Source organism: Osmerus mordax, chromosome 1 (genome assembly GCF_038355195.1).
Source record: "Osmerus mordax isolate fOsmMor3 chromosome 1, fOsmMor3.pri, whole genome shotgun sequence".
NCBI classification, from domain to species: Eukaryota; Metazoa; Chordata; class Actinopteri; order Osmeriformes; family Osmeridae; genus Osmerus; species Osmerus mordax.
Window position 1 is genome coordinate 12,393,201 of NC_090050.1, and position 6,882 is coordinate 12,400,082.

Below are 6,882 nucleotides of genomic sequence, written 5' to 3' on the forward strand. Positions count from 1 at the left end.
CATGCAGGACACACTAGGCCTTACATGTTGGACACTCTAGGCCTCACATGTAGGACACACTAGGCCTAACATGTAGGACACTCTAGGCCTAACATGTAGGACACACTAGGCCTAACATGTAGGACACTCTAGGCCTAACATGTAGGACACACAGACACGAGAAATGAAACATACACAAAGAGCTCTCTCTCTCTTTGTTTTCTCTCTCACTACTCTACACATCAAAACTACAACTTACATTATGTTCTGTGTGAGTTTATCATCACTCTGTATCATAAATCCTAACTGATGACAACATTTCTTTACAATTATATTTCTTCTTTTTCTTAATTTCTTAATTAATGTAGCGTACGCTCTTGTATTTAGATGCCAATATCCATCATTCCTACTCATCTTGTCAAAACCTGACAGAAATACAACCAGTTAGTGATGAGTCAATTCTTGCTGTCCTATCCTAAAGCTTAGCCTATTGGACTGTACGCCAAGTCACACAGTCGTCTATATCTGACACGTACGGGCTTCCAAACTGAGCTTTATCAGCACCAAGCAACTGCGAGAACGAAACTTGTTATTTGCAATTGATCTAAATATGCATGCACCACATGCAAACTTCTGTAGACTTGCCAGGGCCAACTTGCTTCATGTGAAGGGAGTCAGGGTGACATTTTGAATATTGGATTTGAATCTCTCCTCAATCAAAGTGTTGCCATGTTAGAGCGGATTAAAAACTAAAAAGTTACAATGTCTGAGAAAAACCATGTCTATCTTTTTCAAATAGCCTGGGGACCTGAGATTCAGTCTACTGTCTGGTCCAGGTTGGACTGAGGAGGCTTTACATCTGGCACATACACATCCACAGAGCCCTTCTGGTTCATGAAACTGTTGGTATTGTGAATGTTTTTCTCCTCTGGTGTCTGTTTCTGCCTGCAGACTTCCCATAGAAGCTATTTAGCAACTTCCTGGTTTTGACACTTCTGCCTTTCGTTACGTTGAGTTTGAGTCTTGTCAACATTTTTTCTTATATAAGTCATACAATGGTGTGGCTCACAAGGCAACGCTCTCTCTCTCTCTCTCTCTCTCTCTCTCTCTCTCTCTCTCTCTCTCTCTCTCTCTCTCTCGGTTATATTCTTCTGGGTTCCAGACTGACAGGTTATTGTTTTATATTCTGGGTAGTTATGTAAAACTTAATCTCTGTTGATGTTTCCCTCCTGGATTTGTTTGTATTGCATGGTGTGGTTCATGATTTTACCTAAAAGGCCTTTGCATCATCCAAATGTTGCAGCTGCACTGATCCCTGCCTCCTCCATCATTCAGTGTGATTGTCTCTCTAGGGTGTGACAGATGGAGCATATCTTTGAGGTCATGCATTATAGATTAATACATAGCAAACAATTTATTGTCAGATAGCTTTAAAGGGGACATTTACACCAATTCACACAGAATACTGAGCTTTATCTTTTTATACGTCCATATGACTAGGGTTATAAACTGTTGTCTTATCGCTTTACAGTTGTGTTTTTGTGCCACAGTGTTTTTAAACAGTGGACGACTTTCTTCTTTCTGTAGCACTCAGTTTGATAGGAGTTTGACTGGGGCTCCTGATTGGTTGAGAGTTGCAGTAGTTTTCCACGGTCTGAGCGGAGGAAGTTAAATAGGGAAGTTGTTCGTCAGCTGCCTCTCACTCAACCCCTCTAATCCTCACAGAGCCACAGCCAGAGCACAGTGCAGTTAGTAAACGCCTGTCTCCTCTCTGACTTCCCTCTAAGGTCCCAAGATACGTATCTGTCCCTGAAGAGGTGTAACAGCATCCAGAGAACTGAAAGCAAACAAGGGTGACACAAAACGCCTTTTGATTTCAGCTGTCAGAGAGGCAACGTGTGGCTCTTGTGACAGGAAATCACGAAAGACGGTTAAAGACTTCCTGTCACAGAGATACTGTAGAAAGAGAGATTCTGCAAAAACAGTTCATGTGTCACCAAAGATTCTAAATATAGAAGAACAGTCAGGCTCATTCAAAGTGAGCGTGGCTCTATCGTTGGGGCTTAAAACATGGCTGACACGTCAACACAATCAACTAGTCGATTAGGCTTGCGTGTTGTACATCAATTTCTAATTTGATGTTTGTCATTAGTTAGTGAACAAACTGGTGTTTTTGTCAAGCAGTGAAGGTGACTGTGTAGCCTCCAAACCTATAGCATGTATGTGGGCTTGAGCTTTATCCTAGATCCTCTGTTTACATGCAGTCTTAATCCTTGCTGACTGGGAAGAGGCTCTCAGGGGGGGTAATGGTGACACAGCAAGTGACCCCCCCCCCCCCCCATGCATGTCTGTTTCTCCCCTCTCCATCTCTATCTCTTTATCTCTCTGTTGTTCTCTCTCTCCCCCTCTGTCTTTCTCCCTGTCTCTTCCCACCCCCAGCGCCCTCGGAGGCCTACGTGAGCATGTTGGTTTAATCCCATATTAGCAGGGCTGAGCTCCTCGTCATCTGACTGCCCTGCTACTGGATTACGCCGCAATAAACGCACTTCCCCATAAATAGGAGGCCGCTGAAAACAACATACAGTAACTGTGATTGGTGGACATACAGACCTGGAACACCTGAGAGGGGAAAGGAGGGTAGGAAATAGGTGGAGGAGAGAAGATGGGGGGGCAGAGGAAAGCGAAGGGGTGGAAAGGAGGGCAAAGAGGGGCATAGAGGGGAGGGGCACGGAGGGGGATGGAGAGGAGCGAAGAGGGCAAGGAGAGGAGGAAAGAGGAGAGGAGAAAGAGGAAGTTATAGGGCAAGAAAGGTTTATGGGAGGGCAGAAGAGAAGAGGAGGAATGAGATGGAGAGAGGAAAAGGAGAGAGACCGAAAGGAGAAGAGGTTAAGACAGGCCTGTGTGTCTGCTGGCCTCCTGACGTGTCTTTGTGTAGAGGTGAAATCTCGAAAGCTTCTTAAAGAAAGTAAATCCACCTGTCTCTCTCTGTCTTGCTCTCTCTGTCTCTCCCTCTCTTTCTCCCTCCCCCACCTAGTCCTGGTTAATGACAGGTGCAGTCTGTGCAGTCATTGGTTCAAACCTTTTATTTTAACCTGCCAGTACCACTGTTAACCTTGGAAAGCACATTGAAGAATAGGTTCAACAGTTTATCCCACCTTTGTTTAACAGCTGGAAATATATAATCTACCTCATGAGATTTAAAGACTTATTTTCTAAATTGCAGTTTTTCCATCTGATCTTTGCCAAGCTCTGTTTTCAGTCCCACAAAGCTTATCTCACTCAGCTAATACCCAGCATTGATCGACAGCAACACCGTAGTTGTGTAATTCTCCCCCTGTTGCCCAACGCACTTCTTTTCATTCAGCAGAAGAATTAACAGGCCTATTAGTGTCTCCTTAACCAAGAATGATCCTCCTGAGCCCTCCAGCCCCCTACACAGCAAGCAGTAATTGCTCCAAGTCATTTTCTTCTCCTTAAAAAAAAAAAACGTCAGATCAAGACGTCAGATATTTCCAGGTCAGCATTCCAGTGAGGTCGCCATGGCGCCTTACCCACAGAGAGGGGTCGAGGTCTCTCAACCTCCCCCTCACCCTCTTCTCTGTCCCTCCCCCTCCTCACCCCTCCTTTCCCTGGACCTCCCATCCCACCCTCCTCAACCCTCACCCCCCCCCCCCCCCCTTTTTATATCAACAACAAGTCATGGTCCAGAACCTCCAGAAGAGATCTACACAGGTTCAGTTCAGTCAAGACACTCACATATTGATTTGATCATTTCTCACAATGGAAATGGGTTTGTCTTTAGCGGAGTGGTTCTACCGAAGGGTAAAACGTCCTGCCTTGGAGCAGCTACAGTAGCAGAGCACAAGTACGTCCTGTACAACAACAAAGCAGGGAGCATGGGATGCATCACTCCCCCCGGGGACAGGAAATTGAATCAAACTTAATGTATAGATCTATAGTATAAAGTCAAAAGGTTTCACAGAGCAATAACAGCGTCCTGTATCCTGTGAGGTCAGTCAGACCACATGGAGCCAACATCTTGTCACACCTGAAGAGTCTGATTTGATCGCATCAGACAAACCTAATCAGCCCTTTTGACACCCTCAGTATGCTGATTACCCACCGAACGCCGATTCCAAGGAACCAGAGTTGGGGGGGGGGGGGGACCTGCATGTGAGGCCCTCCTGCTAGCTTGCAGGCTTCAAAGGGCCTGCTTGAGACAACACGTCTCCTGCAACCATTTGTGCTCTCCGTTTTGGCGGCAATTTGAACAAAGAACATACCTTAATCAAAACTTTTGAGGAAAGTTCTTCAGACTTCACCTTTACCACAAGAGTACAAGGTGGAGAATTATGAGAGGGATATTTGTGTCATGTTTGTTACTTTGTTTTAATGTTGTGTTTACTGAAATCTTGATTCTAGTAACTACTCCTTCTTCCTGAAAGATAACCATGTCATTCTTGGTAATTACACAAAGCATCCAGAGACCAGTTCACACCTTTGGTAGGTGTGAAGGAAGGAGGGGGGAGTTGAGAACCCAGCTTCCCCCAATCAACATCTGACCCCGGGCTAACTCTGAACTGTATAAAACTCTGAGATGACAACCGATCTCTGACTCCAGCAAACACTATCTGGACGTTTCAACAGAAAAACAAAAAACGCAATTCTAATTGCGACCTGACTGAGATCCATCAGACTCAGTCTCATGACCCTGCAGCGCAGCCGTGCTTTGACTTCAGATTCTTCAAATGGGCCTTGAACACAAACCACCCTCAGTCTCATTGACCCTGATGGGTCACCACTATGGATAACGCTCTTTCCTACCCAAAATGGCATTGGCGTGAGCTCTGTTTATGATTTGTAAGGATGTAATTATTGACTGTACAATTTCTGTCTTTCTTTAAGTTAGACCATTTCATTCTGTTCATTGAAACCAATCTCTCATATCAAATTCATAATCTAACTTGTTCATACGATCCATAAATACCTTACTTGAATACATTCATTGTAAAGATATTTTGACTTGTGTGTGCTCACTAATGTTACGATTGGCTCTACACTTAGAACAAATTCATTCCTAAAGATGAGATTGATTATTATATACTAAACATAGGATCCCTTTATGTCCTAAAACCAATATTAGGGTGGTGCCCCGAGACTTTATTATAAATTCAGTATGGAGGACAACATGCAGGTACATAACGCACAATGAGTTAGCATGTGTGTCCTGCTCAGTCGCTTTGGTACATTTCTCAAATAATTCTTAACATTTGCCAAGCAGTAAGTGCATTTCTCGAAACAAGTCATACAAACTGCAACACACAATGGATTTCTAGGAAAAGCCTGTAACTTTGTCAAAATCCTTACCTCATCTCTCAAAGTACATACATGTCAATGAACATGTCAGTGCCATCAGAATGACAAGCCCTTGTTTCATTGTTCACAAACAAGACAGTCAAGATGCTTAGCCATGTTGTCAACATGACACTCTGTTGTGCAAGTAGTTTCTATGGCTACAGTTTTGATGACAAGAATAGTATTAAAAATGCCCAAGGTTGCAGTCTTTCTGTACGGCGCATATCAATTTAAACAGAACAAAATAACAAATTACTCACTGTATGTGGGAGATTGATTGACATGATTTACATTTACACTTTTACTGTTTGTACTGTAATTTGTCGACAGAGCATGTCATTGTTATACAGAAAAATACAAGACTGTTATACAGCACTGCATAGCACAAAGGAAACAAATATTGAAATGTAAACATCTCTTAGGCAAAACTGTTTATGCATGCAGTTGGTTCAACCATTTTGCACGTAATGACTTCTGCAATGAGCTAAAGCCCAGATGTTTTGGAGGAGAACAGAGAACCAACATATTTTGATCAACATGACATAACCAATTCATGATGTAGGAAACGGCATACAATTGTACACATTCATTTGCACGAATGTACCTAAGCATTGACAATTTGTTCAAAAGAATAAGAAATAGTTTTTTTACGATTTGTGACTAGGTGATGTGGAGGTTGAACAAATATTTTTGAGAATATCGATTGTGATCAGAAAAATGTCCCAAAGCGACTGAGGAAAAACTCCAACAATGAGGGTGGCCCAGACCTTCAATCAGCACACCTGCAGCTAATTGTGTGGGTGACATCAGCTGGCAGGTGACATGGCGTGCAACTCGAGTGCCATGCTAGTTTGGCAGGTCTCACTGTGAGACAGGGCACACGTTCCCCTCAGCATCTGTATTGAACCAGTGGTAGTAGGATCCACTCTTCTGTCTCCTAGTGCCAATAGAAAAATCTAATAAGGCTTCCTAATGTGTTCTATAGTGGTGTTCCAGGAAAGCTTCACTCTCGGCTCTTAAAGACACACTCACAGCTGCACAGCTTAAATTTAAAACCATAACAATGCAGATAATGTTTAGCATGCCCAGAGAAACTTCTTGAGGTTTACGTTTCTGACGCTCTCCAGGTGATGACCGACTCAACTTCCTTCCTGGGGACACCACCACCAAACCCTCCCCAGGTTGGACATGTGTAAGGCAGCACTGGGCTGTAGCCCCATTCACCTTCCTTTCCCTGATGAAGATATCTCTCAAAAGATGAAACATGTCAAACTGGAATTGGTCGACAACCTGGAAAATAAACAAAACGGATAAATAACCTCACAGGCACAGCCAGCATCTCAAGGAATCTGAAAGTTTCCAACTTCATAGATAAACAACTATCAACCGTCCCCCTTGTGTATCTTCATGCGTACACACACACACATTTAACCGTGCAGTATATCTCATGAGTAATTATTTGCACAATTTTTCATATACATACACACTAGATAGGGTTCTGTGACCTAGATTGCTTTTACAGCAAGCTGTCCCGTTCCTCTCTATCAG